Here is a 13,908-nt window from a genome sequence, read left to right as displayed (position 1 = left end):
GCAACACCGATGACAGCTCCATCAAATATTGTTCTCACTAAAAATTAATTATTTGGATTATTCTGGGTACGTTAATGTCTGTCCGGAAGCAAAAAACGAATTTATGGCCGAGCAAACTGCGTAAAAAGTTTCCCCAAGTCTCGATTCGAACTCGTCACGTCTACACCGAGGAGGACTGGATGACGCCGTTTTGAAGCAAATGGCAATGTGGCATAGCCTATGTGATCCGCGCCCAAAAATCGGTGTCTACCGACGCAGCTTACTTGCAAAATCGGCCCCTAATGGCGACATCTACATTTCGGTTTCTTGTTTTTTTATCTAATTCATAAAAGCTCCGTTTCCGGTCAGAATGCTCTTCCATAGCCTACCTGTACAGGTCGGCTTCAGTTTGTCTTCAATGTCCCTTTAAACACTCCCAACGTGTACGTGGCCTGCATAAGAGACGCCGTAGTGGAGGGCTCCGGATTTATTTCAACAGTCTGGGTTTTTTTTAAAGTGCACTGACATCGCACAGCACACGGTTGGCTTTTGCGTTCTGCCGCCACCAAAATGAGGCTGTCGCAGCCGGGATCCAATCTTGTCACCTCGAAATGAGCAGCTCAACCGAGAGACCACTGAGAGACCACCAGGGGCGATTTTGGTGTTCATCAGGCACGATTAAAAAACAGCAATTGTTTTCTGAAGACTTGGCAATGCTCTTGTTTGCCACAGATTCAGTGCCAAAAAAAAAAGTATACTGGAAAAGAACAACTTAAAGTAAGGAATCAAGAAACCAGTCCCGAGAAGCGAGAACTAACCCAATTACTCATATCTGTGAAAAACTTGAAGAGAAGATCTTGTTGAAGAATTCAGCATAATTTCAAATACCTCCCTACTGTCGCCGACAGCACTAGTAACAGCCAAGAACTGCTAATTAAGACCACAGAACGGCGCTCCACCAGCCCGCTCCCGCGGGGGTCTCACGGCGTGAACAACAGCGCACAGCACCGGCAAGGCGGTCGCCTACAACCGCAAGGAACGTGCGACCTTGGCTTTCGAGTGTTTTAAATGCCAAGATAACTACAAATTAAACTGGGAAACATCGGTTGCGGCTGCTAACCTCGCACTGAAAGACCGGCACCAACGACTGTGTCGGAATTCCGCTCCGGCCAGGTCCTGCGGAGCCGAAGGACGAGTTGTTTACGCTAAAGTTGTTGGAACCTATAGTATAGGCATTCTCGAACGCAGGCAGCAAAAATCATTACCGTATGCACTCCTCCATGCCTTCGATCCCGCATCCGATTAGGGAAATTCAATTATTTCCTAACTGCGAGCTACGGGAAATCTGAGCCAGCAGCTCTCGTTTATTGATCGAGCAACTCTGTGTTTTGTCACCGAGTTTTTGCTCCTTCACATTACCTAGACGGCAGACAAAAACTAACGCCTCGCCAAAGCATAAAAATAGATCTTAGGGGATTAATTCTACCCAGTCGTCAGGACTCAAACAAATTAGAGAAATGCATCATCCGCACAGTAACCTTCGTCAGGCAGCAGAACGAAAGTGATTTGAACTATAGGTGTTCCTCCGACGCTAGACTTCTTTTCTAGTGTGCGTTCGTGTCCTCTAATGCACGCACGTCTGCTGTATTGAGGCCTCGAAAGAAGAGGTCGAATACGCATATTAGTGACAGGAACAGACACTTCACAGTCGAACAAGACAAACTCTGCCGTGCGCAGAACAGCAAAAACGAAAGCGCATGCGCAAAGAACGTTCCTGCGCACCAAGATTGCGCACACGCAAGTTTAAATTACGAAGGCGCCCCTCCATTACGAGCAAGTTTCCAGTCGCGCGCATGGTGGCCGTGGAGTGTAACTACGATTTTATGCTGTCGTTGCTATTATAAGGCGGTGCTTGAAGCCTGATCATCGTACTAAAAGAGCTGACTCGTTCCCCCATCTGGCTCATTGCTATACCGAAGAAGAATAAAAAAAGAATGACTGGTACTGCCTTGGCGAAGACTAAAAACTCAAGTGACAACAACGCTCAACTCGAGGCTGCCGAGAACAAAAGATATGGGGGATGGGGGGGGGGGGGGGAGGGGGGGGGTAGGACCACACGCAGTGAAGGGTAAGGAGTGAAAAACTAAAAAAAAGACGTAACTCCTTCTATCCGAAGCTGAAGGCTCGAAACGGTTTCGCACAAATTCGACCGCAGCGCCCGCTTGTTGTTGCCGATTTTCCGCCCTTCCCTGCTGCCGCCTGGGCAGACTCCCGCCGGTGGTGCAAAGTTTCCGCCCGGCGAAGGAGGGAGACGAAAAAAAAAGAAACAATTGAGAAAGATGAAGCAAAGACAACGTGACGGAGAAAAAAGGGGCCAAAATCACTGCTTCCAATCCCTGCGAAATCCCGACGACAGGGCACTGCTTCCTTTTCTCGTTTTCGGGCAGCAGGGCTGCGCGGCGACTCCCTTTTGTGCTTACTCCTGCTTTTTATGCTCAGTTTTCGGCGTTTTGATTTATTTGGCTCCACGTCTGGTTTGACCAACTTGATTTCCCTCCCTCTCCACCCCTCCTCCGCCCTTTTTTTTTTCTGCGTGTTTGTGCCTTAACACTGTTCATTTCGTACTGTTTACAGTTTCTTTTTTTTTTTACTGCAGACCAGCTTTCATTTCTTCCTTGCCCTGCGGCCCTCTACACCCCCTCCCTCCCCATTCGTACAAATGCGTTCTTCATTTTTTTTTATTTTCGTGATTCATTCTTGTCTAGCTTTTTCCGATTCTCCCCATTCTCTCATATATAGTTTTCTTTTTATGCAGGGCTGTTGTTTCACTACCTCGCTAATCTCTAGTCGCTGGCGAACATTTTTACTTTGTTTTGTTCATGCCGCTGGCTTTCTGTAAAGTTCGGGTCGACTTCACGCTCAAAGCCTCAATCGATTCACACAGCGTTGTTCAGAACGGAGGTCCAACCAAAGTGTGCGCCCAACGGCCCCGTATGACGTAGAACGATATTAACAAACACACGGATGTAAAATAAAAATAAAACAGTGCCTTTAAAGGAAACTCGCATAGCAGGTTTCCTTTCGGAGGAAAGGGAGCGTATAGCGAAGACTTGTTGCGCTCAGTTCTCGCTCCAGTTTGTCTGCAGCCCTCTAAACACGAAGGAGTAAAAAGGGCGCATGTCGTCCTGTTTTCCAGATACGAGCCAGATTATGGATCCACTAGTGGCATAGCACATGTATGAACGAACGCTGTGCAAGCGCCTTGGTTGGTTAGTGTGCCCAACATGAATCGCTAGAGGCTATTTGAGGACGCATTGTTAACAATGTTTCTGTCTTGGCTTTGTCGCTGTCATGCAGCAATCATTCAACTTGAAAAAAAAGAAAGTTTGAGGGAGGGGGGGGGGGCGGGAAGAAGGAGGGGCACATTTGGAAGTTCTTGACTATTTATGGCATAGAAAACTAACCGTCAGCGTGCAGAACAAAACAAGAGGTTGCAGGTACTGGGACATTGGCAAGCTGCTTTGTTTTAAGTGGCATTTGCGTCCCTTGATTTTTGCCCGAAATGCAAGAAATCAAGCAGTTCATTTTTTCCGCCCGTTATTGTGCTGTTTCGTGTTTTTTTTAAGAAACTTAATCGCAATAGCGGTTTCAGTGAACTCGGGAGCTCGCACGCGCAAATTTTAAGAATGTTAACGTGGTCTGCGAAATATCCGGTTGCACTTAGAGGTCCAAGCCTGAGACGACAGCTCACAGGGTTTGAAAGACAAAACCGAAATGGTTTGGGAAATTTCGCAGTGCATCGGCACTACATTAGTGCAGGCACTTAATATTTCAAGTATATAGGCTGACGACGCGCATGTTTATTGATGACAAGCGCGATAGTCGAAACAACAGCCCGAATTACACGTCGAAGATTGTTGAGCCAGCTCGTGGGAGTGCTTATTTCTTATTTGTCATGTTTCTCGTCATCTGTCAAAGGCACGCTTGAGAGCGAGGGAGTGAAAGAAGGAAAGAAAGAGAGAGGGAGTGGAGGACAGCCCGAGTCGTGGCGTGTGGGCTGGCTTCCAAGGGCTGGCGTGATACGCCTGGCGTGCACCGAACTGCACGGGAAGAAAGTGCATGCAGCAGCCAGCCTTAAGCAAAGACGTGACGCCTTCCGTGCGCTCAAACAATGGTGGCGTGCGCGAGGCCCAACCGCGAGGAACAGCACGGCTTGTCCGGGGGAGAAGTGAACTCGCCGGGGAGAGCGCCGACGACTAACCCATTATTTCTGCGCATTATGCTGCGCTTGTTTACACCGCGGCTTTGGTGGTGGCGGCCCTTTTATATTCTTTGCCATTTGTCTTCCCAACGACCGGCGCAACTGCTGAATTATTCCTTTTCTTACGAGGCCGAACCTCGCGCTTTCTGTGCTCAGTTCCGGACATTTCTGGCGTAGATGCATAAAAATGTTGCGCAGATTTCCGTGATCTCAACTTAATATTTTTTTTGCACTGTTCTACCTTCATTCGCCCTAGTCTAGAACTGCACCCAGCAGCCGCGCCACGGCGGCTCGATTAAACCTCTGCATTAACCAATCGGTGGGGCCATTACCGTTTATCGCCACCGTGCAATGAAGAAACTGCACTTGCGACAAATCTTTCGATTTTGCGAATTTTTTTTCTCCTGCGTACGGCTCCTCTTCTTGTGCAGCGCGATCAACTTTGTGTATTCATCGCCAGCCTCTCCATATTCAATGACATGGTGTGCACCGGCAAGGAGCCTGCCCATGGAAAATTCGCTTCATATACAATTCGGAATAAGTTATGACCTTGAAGCCGTCCTCAACCGATGCCTGTTTGAATTAAGTGCGGTGGAACATGAGTCCCCAGAGAGAGCGCACACGAAGTCAGTTGTCCATGGGCATTGAATCTTTACAGATTTCGTTCACTTTGAGGAAGATATTTCGACTTCAAGGTGAAAAGCGCGAATTGCAAAATGGAATTTAGAGATGCATTAAAGAGGAAGAGGCGTTTTTTTAGCTAAACTTATGGAAAAGAAAGGAATGAAAGTAATTGGGGACAGTAAGCTAAACTTTCAACAAGCGTATAATGAAAATCGTATTACAAATATATATTAGTCTCTGTTACAGCAAGCCTTGACAGACACACGTACGCGCTTGTCTGCCTGAGAGTGTGTGTTTGTATATGTAAAATCTCTCGCAGACTACATACACATACATTCATTATAGAGAATAAGAAAATAACAAGTTAAGGATCAGAGTATCGTAATCCTACCTAATATCAATGTCGTCGCACAGCTCAGATTGGTCGCGAATTTATTCTCTGACCGCAATATTTCGAAAGCGTTCTGGTGTTTCCGCGCTCATTCTCTCACGAATCTGCTTGTCTGCCCGACGTCATCTTCACGCGCACACTCCCTTATAAAAGCATAATAAGCTACTTGCAAGTATACTAGAAACGAACCAGGTAGTTGTTGCCATATCCACATCCCATTTTTTTTCTGTTTCAGATTAAAATTTGAGCTCAGCGGAGAAAGTCTGACTGTGGACTGGAGACACTGCAACAAAGACAACAATATTCGTAGTTACGGTAAGAACGCGGATGATTCGATATGCTCTAAGAAAAAAACAACCTACTTCTCATCTTTCTTCTCCTGGCCATCAGAACTGGAACTTATTTTGGAGGTGAGAACAAAAATGTAATAAATGCGTGAGCAACCCGTCTGTGAATTTGCTGAAAATAATATCCAATTTTCCTTTCTGGGCATCAGGTTGTGGTAATTACTTCTCCGACTGGAGGAGAATGAGATGAGACTGACTTATGTTATCTGCACTCCAGCTACGTGAGGCAGCGGCTGAAAAAAAAAAAAGTGCAAGTTGCCGAACGAACCTAGAATAGCGCTTTCGGGAGGGCCGTCTGGAGCAAGCAAGAGATTTTTAAATGCATGCCAATTTGAGTATTCAGTGAAAATTATTTTCTGAACTCTTAAACCAATGGAAAGAGGCGAAAATATTTATACAGAAATTTGCAATGAGTCAAAATAAACGTCAAATGGCGCTACTCCTTAAAACTTTGGCACGTCATGCCGACGGCCAGTCTGATAGACATGGGAGGCCCAGAGCTCGCGTGCTTAGCGAGAGCAGCTCGAGAGCTTTGAGGGCGAATTCAGAGCACAGAAAACGCTCTTGGCATAAAGATACCGCATTGAAGACTATGCCACCTCTGATTTTCTTTCCCGTTTGCTAATACAAAATGAAACATTTCGGGTATCACAGAAGTAAAAAAGGGGATTTGTAATTTTGACTAATTTATACACTACCACCACTTTGGAAAATATTTAGGGGACTCCCCCATGAACTAGTCGCTTTATAATACACAAGTAATTATTCATTCGCATCCACCCAATCACTTCCATACGAATGGCGGTGGTCCCGAGTAGGAAACCCAGACCAGGATCAATTTTTCTTCAACTACAAAGTTTCTGTGAAAGCTGTATAGTTTTCATTTGTAGCCGTATGGGTGCGACTGGGTAGATGCTAATGAGTAATTATTCCTTAGCTACCATAACTTAGAAAAGAAACTCCTACATACTTTGCACCAGTTTTCTTCGCGAACCACTAGCTCATGTAGTTCTGGCAGTGGTAAAGCTATCTGTCCTGACTGCCGAATTCGCGGTCACCTACACAAACCGCTTTGCATAGCGCTGTCGCTTCCCTCTATAGGTGAGCAAGGACAAAACGGGTCGTAAGCGGCATCATCAAAATTGTTTCAATGATTCATTAAGTAAAATTAGTCCAAATTCACGAGCCTTAACATCCTGAGCGTGAACTATGGGAGATTTAGAGCACCTGGGAGGCTTTAGCGCCGATTGGGAGAGGGAGGTTTTCGCATGTGGAGTCCATCGAAATGCGGCTGCCATTGGTGGGCATTCAACCCACGAACGTAACGTCAACAGGAGAACGCCGTAATTTCGGAGATTGCACGGATACAGTAGCGCGATTATCTGCTCTGAGCTTAACTTCAGCAGTGTGCTACTCTGAGTACGGGAGGACACAAACAAGCGGAGCGCAGAGTATCAATAGGTTGATACTTCGCAGCATATATACAGATGCTCCGCCTTTTCGTGTCATTTTCCGTTCTTAAGTCGTTGGCCCTCCGTTCCCACAGCAACCGACAACTGAAATGAGTCAGGCGAGACCAACTATCTCCATTCGCAGATTAACTACTCGGGGCGTTGAAAAAGCCTGGCCTCCAGAAAAAAAAAGACGATATTAACCTGGAGTGAATTGGTTCGTTTTGCCTCTCGTGTGATGCATTTGTTAACAGGGCTTGCTGTTTGGCTAAATGTTTAGAATAATGAAAGCGCAAGCAAGGAGACCAGACGATAAAAACTGGAAGGGCGCTTGACAAAGCGCCCGTCGTTTTTAACAGCCGTCGTGATCCAATCACACACTGATTCGAGGCGAAATCTAAAAAGCGTAGACACATCCCAGGTGAACCGCAAGTCCTGATCGTCTCTCCGCTCGTAATAAGTTGCTTGCTTGCGCAAGCTAAGAAATCGCCGAAGAACATCAGCAGCGCATATTGGTGCCATACCCCCTGCATGCAGTCACGAGTAGCTTGCTTTTTGCAAGGAATCAGCTATTATTCGTTGCGCTCTCACGCCCTTTGGGTTCAGTATCGAAACGTCTTGCATCGATAAGGACGAAAGGTACACCGAAAACACTAAGAGAGGTTTCTTTCGCAGTAAAACTGAGAGCAGCTTATTCTTAAAAGCGCTTTCAACTATTTCGTAGATGCACTGATGTTTACTGACCCACCACCGATGAAAAATTGTGCGCTTTCTTTTTTCTTTCCTTCGTAAGATATCAGACACGAACTAGAACTCAACTGCAGACAGACACTCCTATGGTGTGTTAAGGGGTAGAAATGTAAAAAAAAAAACGCCAGTCGGTTCTCACGTCATTTTTTTCTCGCCGAAGTAACGAACAAAAAACAACGAAGAAACCGCAGAGTGAGCAACATACACGAGCCTATTTGCCAATAGGCGCGCGAAAAATAATGACGTTAGCGTCCGCATTCCTCGGCTGTCTCCCCAACTCTCACTGCGATTGAGCTCGGTGGGCGAAGGTCACGCAATGATCTTGCAGGCCCGGCGTGTCAAGCGCTGTTGCATAAAATTCCGGTGTTTGTCTCGTTAGTTCTCCTCCACAGAAAAAAAAGAAAAAGTAATCGTGGCTGCAGTCCTTAGTTTGCCAGTGCTTCCGCGCTCGTGCCCGTACGGAAGCGTCTATCCGCGAAGTACGTAATTAATTAAAGCAGCAGCAGCGTGTTTATATTACTTCCATGTTTGGAGCGCCGGAATAATCAGATGTATGCTCTTGCACTTTCGATCTGCTAGTGTTCTGCTTTTTTTACCCGTTACAGGGCGTCTGCGCATGCGCCAGCTAGAGCTGTCATCGTTTCCTCAGTGAGGCTTCTCTGCACGCTCCGAAAATAACCATAAGAGCGCAATGCGTACACAGCGCGCATTTCTGGTCTCATCACCGTGCAATATGCTGATAACCGCTGATGCAATTTACATGATTTTTTTTTATTCTCACGTAGATTTGAACAAGCCATATGGGAAATTATAACATTAAAACGTGCCGCTGGCATCAGAGGACTAACTGTTAGGCTAGTTGGTTGAATTAATGTTGGTTAAAAGCTTACGTGACGAGCCAAGGCATGAATAAGGACGACGAGTCCAAGCGGTGGCAACATTAGGGCGAGCGGCCTTCGCGAGCTTCGCTTTTCTTAAAGACATGCATGTCATCAGGTAAACGTCTATTTCATGTTGTATGTTAACTTGCAAACATGGCCCTCTAACCGGCAGCTTTTTTTTTCTGCGTCTTAGGACCCCAGTGGCTTCAACATAGCGTGTCCATCATTCCCTTGACCAAGGAGTTTAAATGACGAGTAGCGGCTTGTTCATTTTAATGAAAATTCAGTAACTCCGAAGAAGAAAAGATGGGGAAACTATGAGGAGGCGGAGACGCTAGAGAGTGAGTTCCAGCGCGGGTTCTTAATAGGATCGCGTCGCTGATATAGCATCCTGTTTCATCGTCTTGTCATGACTCATTTATTCCTTGCACTGCACATAGAAATAAATGCTGACAAGTTACACTCTAATGGCGTCGCACCATTGCACGCAAGCCAAAATTTAGGGTTCTTGGGTTTCGGGTGGTGTCGCCATGTATAGAAGTTCTTTGCACTGCGAAAAGTGGAGCTTAAAAATCAAAATGCAAGCGCAATGCCTTTTCGAAATAAAACGAAAGTAATTGCCCTTATTTCGGCATTCCTGATTCTTTCTTAGTACCAGACACGGAGGTAATGGAGTCCACGTGCGTCGTCTAATTTACTAGGGACTATGAGAATCGTCTTTTCGGAACTCCCTAAACGCGGAGGTCCTCGGGAGCTGAACTTCCTTTTTGTATTTTTATGCAGGAGAAAGTAATGAACGGGCAGTTTGAATTACGGTCTCTGCTGAAAACAGAATGAAAAAACACCCCCCCCCCCCTCCTCTCCACGCCCTTGTCTTCCCAGGTAAATGTTTCCCCCTCGACGGGTTTATAACGACATAAGCAACGCAGAGCAAAAATTGCACCGTTTTTTTTTATAGACGATTTTGCTTTACGCCTTTCTGTGTTGATATCTGTCGCGTAATAAGGCAGAATCAGACATGTGAGAGCTCCATCGGCAGGCCTCGCGCCGCCTCTGAGCCGTACTGCATTACTGTTCGCACTTTCTTCGGGATGCGAGATCACTTTGCGACGAAAGTACACGCTCAAGGCAGCAGACGAAAGTCAAGGCAGCAGACTAGCGAATATACACCGCTTCGTGGCACTCTGAGCAGCTTTTCTTTTCAGACGGGAGTCTAAGTGTTCTTGTCAATAGAATAACATGTGTTTTATACAGCGCTGTCATTTTCGGCTGCGCGCTCCTCCAGCGAAAGAGCTCCGGCTTTATAAGCCGCCACGCTTTGTCCTGGTGCGTAAAACCACGCCGCGAAACTGTCCGTCATAAACCAAGGAGCAGGTAGCGCAGGGTCACATCGGTGTGCCGACGGCCTACCAGGAACTGAGAGAAAATCTACAGGCCAAAGGACAGTGGCGACGTCATCCCACTGTAAGCTTTTCTTCGTTTCATCTCCCCTGCCATTCCTTACTACGAAACCATATCTCATCCTAGCGCTGAGTCTGATGTGACGCTTGTAATTCACGGCGCTCCCTCGCTGTATATAGGCCAGGCGAGAATACATCCTCGCGTCTAAATGGCGCGCGGCCAGAAATACATTGACCAGCGTGGGAAGGGGAAGCCGTAAATGGACCATCGCTATAAGATCAAGAAGCACGATGTGCACACGCACGCTCCTCCGAAGCTGTTCCAGGCGTCCAAATACACGCCTACGCGGGAGGAGAAATAATAATACACAAGTACCACGCCAGCGAGCAAGCGCCGAAACACAAGAGAAGCCTGGGACGTGACAAATTGTGCAGCGAGTGGAACAGCACTATAGACAGTGCTGTGTCCCCCTCCCAAGGCCCTGCTATCGGTTCTATTTTTTTCCTCCTATTTTCTTTGGGCGCCGTGACACTCAGGTTCGCGTGGAACAACCCGAGAAGCGGCCAATGGCGCCTGCTCCGGGTCCCCCCCACCTTGTGCTGGGCGCCGCGTGAGGAGCGTGTCTGGCTGCACCAATGGGCGGGTCGCCAACGTGCCGTCTTCGCCGCGGAGATGGTGGCCCGGCACGCGAGAGCATTGAAAGGCGTCTCCTTTGACTCGGATTGATTTGCCTGCGTCCTCTCGTCAGGTTGCGCGTCTCGCGGTGCCGCCATTCGCGCGATACCCCCTCTTCGTGCGCCGCAGCATCGCGGCTTACGGAGCCCCCCTCTCCTTCTCGCGCTTTCGTTCGGCGCATCCTCTTGACGGGGGTTTACTTAACGAGCTGCCGCCGCGCCGAGGAAGAGCGACGGAGCGACAAGCGGACGCTCGGAGCGCGTTACCTGTTTTGGCTGAAAGGGCTGCGAAGAAGCGCCGATGCGTTCCCTTTCTCGTCAAAAACAAAAACAAACTTTCACTCGATGGAGCGACGTTTTGAAGGGCGTCCGGGGGGAGGGCAAATCTGCTTTGGAGCCCCGTAACAGTTATCAAACGACAGAGAAAAGTAAACAGCTCTGAATATTATACGTGCCAGTACGATCGCCATAGCTCACAGATCATGAAATGAAAAAAATGTAAAAGACTCCAGGCAAAATGCTGCGTCCTTCTTGGTAACTGGTACTAGGAAGATAAAATAATTGAACACTGCAGCAGTGTTGTGAATGTGATAGAGGACAAAATAATATAGAGAAATAAACATGATTCAAATCTGAACTTCACACGCAAGTTGAAGCTATGTGCTCCGGCGTAGATCGCCAATATTACGTAGAAGCTGCAGAGTTGACAACAAGGACGTAAAATCGCCAGGACTAAGGGGCGTGCTGGTTGTTGGTGTGCCGGCCGTAGTTCCAGTTTTGCGTCATGTGCGCTTATAAACCAAGAAAAGCAGCGAGAGTCATGGCTATATGCGCTTAAGGGTTTGCTTAACCCCTATATCTCTGGTTTATTTTTTTTTTCGTATGTGTATCCTTTCTCCTTAATATACCTTCAATAGTAAATTAAAAATCGTGGCGCAGTACCAGCATTCCCACTGTGAAGGGCTTCTTTATTTTCATCCTGCAATAAGAAGGTTGGTTCTTCTACTAATTTACGCTCAGTATGCTGAAATATACACTTTTCGTTTTAATGGTTTAACCGGTCGGAAGCAGAAAAGAAACAGCGCTCGAGAACGGCGCATTAAGGAGGAAGTGCAGCGCAGTGTTTGTCTTTTCTTTTCTTCCCGAAATGGCAGACAAGGTTGGGAGCAGATTTCGAAGAGCGCTGACTGATATTACAGAAGCCGCCATAGTGTTTACTCACCATTGGTGTTCTTCGCGAAGCATGAAATCAATGCTTTGGATCGAATAACTCCGCTACGTGGGACGTTTTATGGGCTGCACGAAAGGTTTCATTCTCTAACAAGAGCGCGCTCATGTATGGAGTGTCTGTTAAATCTACGTGTTCCTTTCAACACACGAACATTGAATAATGTGGCAACCTGGCGCATGTTTGTGCAGCATGGTCCTAATCGCTAATTACCGTTCTCTAACATTCTCCTTAGTCTTAGCGGTAATACTGAAAGCTTCTGCAGGTCCGAAACACCTCTAAGTAAAATTTGCCGAACACTCGTGGGAGTAACTGAATGCGAATTGCGGTTGCCCACGCGGTTGCCAACGTTTAGAAAGAATAAACGAAGAACGGAGCTGCTGACACAGATCTAGTAAGAGCAGCAAAGAGAGCATGTTTGGTTAGGTTTAGGAGGATTTAACGTCCCCAAGCGACTCAGACTATGTGGGACAGCGTAGTGAAGGGCTCCGGATAATTTCGACCACCTGAGACTCTTTAACGTGCACTGACATCGCACAGCACGGCCTCAAGAGTTTCGCCCTCATCGAAATGCGACCGCCGCGGCCGGGATCGAACTCGCGTCTTCGGGGTCAGCAGCCGAGCGCCTTAACCGCTGAGCCATTGCGGCAGCTGAGCATGTTACAGCCAGTGAAATTATGAACCAAATACAAAGTGGTATGATAACACAAACCAATTATAAACCAATTATAAAGTGGCAATAAAAACCTAAGTTTTGGTTATCATACGCAATGAAGAACATCAACTCATAAAATTAAGAAAAAAAATGACCAGAAGAAAAAAATACCAAGGGTTAACGCCGAGAAAAATATTTAGAGGTACACATAAGCTCCGCCATAAGGTTATGAAGCGACAGCGTTAATGGTACTTGCTACTGTCTTCCTTAACTAAATTAGTGCATTTTTCTAATTACGGACACTCATTAGCATACAAAAATAGGCATAGTAGACCATGTGATATACACACCACAAGACACACAAGTTCTCTCGTTAACCAGTTCGTAAAAAACGTATGTTTATGACCTAGGGGTAGCGTTTCTGGCGCGCAACCAAAGGGTCATGGCTTACTTAACATCCTCACTTGTCATAATGACATTTGAGTCATGCTATGACCTCGTAAACACATTTTAAGAAGTTTTAATTATTTTAATTCTACAGCTCAACGTCACGCGTCAAGACCTTTTCGACCTATCGGGATTTTTTTTTATACCCCACCGCCTGCGCCAACGCCAAAAACGGCAGTCTCTCGCTGAGCGGGAGCTTAAAGCTGTCGCGTAGAGAAACAAACGCATTTATCACAGTAGTTGGTATGAAGCCCGGTAGATTAGTGCAGTCTTCCGCCGTTTTTGACGAAATCGAATTGTTAAAGGCAGTAGTTTTGCAACAAAATGACCTATTGTTATAATGGTATCTTCATTGTCATGCTTAATTAGGCGGTTGTAGGTAGTGCTGCCTATTTTAAGAGGGTCTGACATAGAGTACACTTCCAAGAAACAAGAATCCGAGGCATATTTTTCAATATTTCACTTTTCTCTATCCTGAGCATCCCTTAGAAATGGTTGCACTAGGCGCCTCTTGTAATTATTTATTACAAAACGAGCAGCCCGGTTTCGTTCTCCCTTCGGTTTAGACGTCAGTAGCAAGGTTCCATGCTCCCACAAGAAACAAACGTATTCCAAAACGGAGACAACGTATGATATGCAATTTGTTACTATTACAGAGCGGGGAAGAGTACACACAAAAAAATTGCATTTTTCAATTTTTCAGCTTTGAACACGGTGTAATCCACATGTTTGTTCCATATTGACTTCGATGCTGTAATTGTGTTCAAAGACACTTGCTCATGAACCATATTTTCTGCGATATGCTGTCCTTAAAATCAG

General features: G+C 46.5%; 1 protein-coding gene across 1 annotated transcript in view; it reads right to left on the bottom strand.

Annotated features, from left to right (window-relative positions):
• The window catches only part of LOC144114241 (nephrin-like), a 331,266-nt gene that overhangs the window by 83,919 nt on the left and 233,439 nt on the right, over positions 1–13,908 (bottom strand). The window lies entirely within an intron of this gene.

Source organism: Amblyomma americanum, chromosome 1 (genome assembly GCF_052857255.1).
Source record: "Amblyomma americanum isolate KBUSLIRL-KWMA chromosome 1, ASM5285725v1, whole genome shotgun sequence".
Lineage (NCBI taxonomy): Eukaryota > Metazoa > Arthropoda > Arachnida > Ixodida > Ixodidae > Amblyomma > Amblyomma americanum.
Note: the sequence above shows the minus strand (reverse complement) of the source record. Positions and strands in the feature narration are given on the sequence as shown.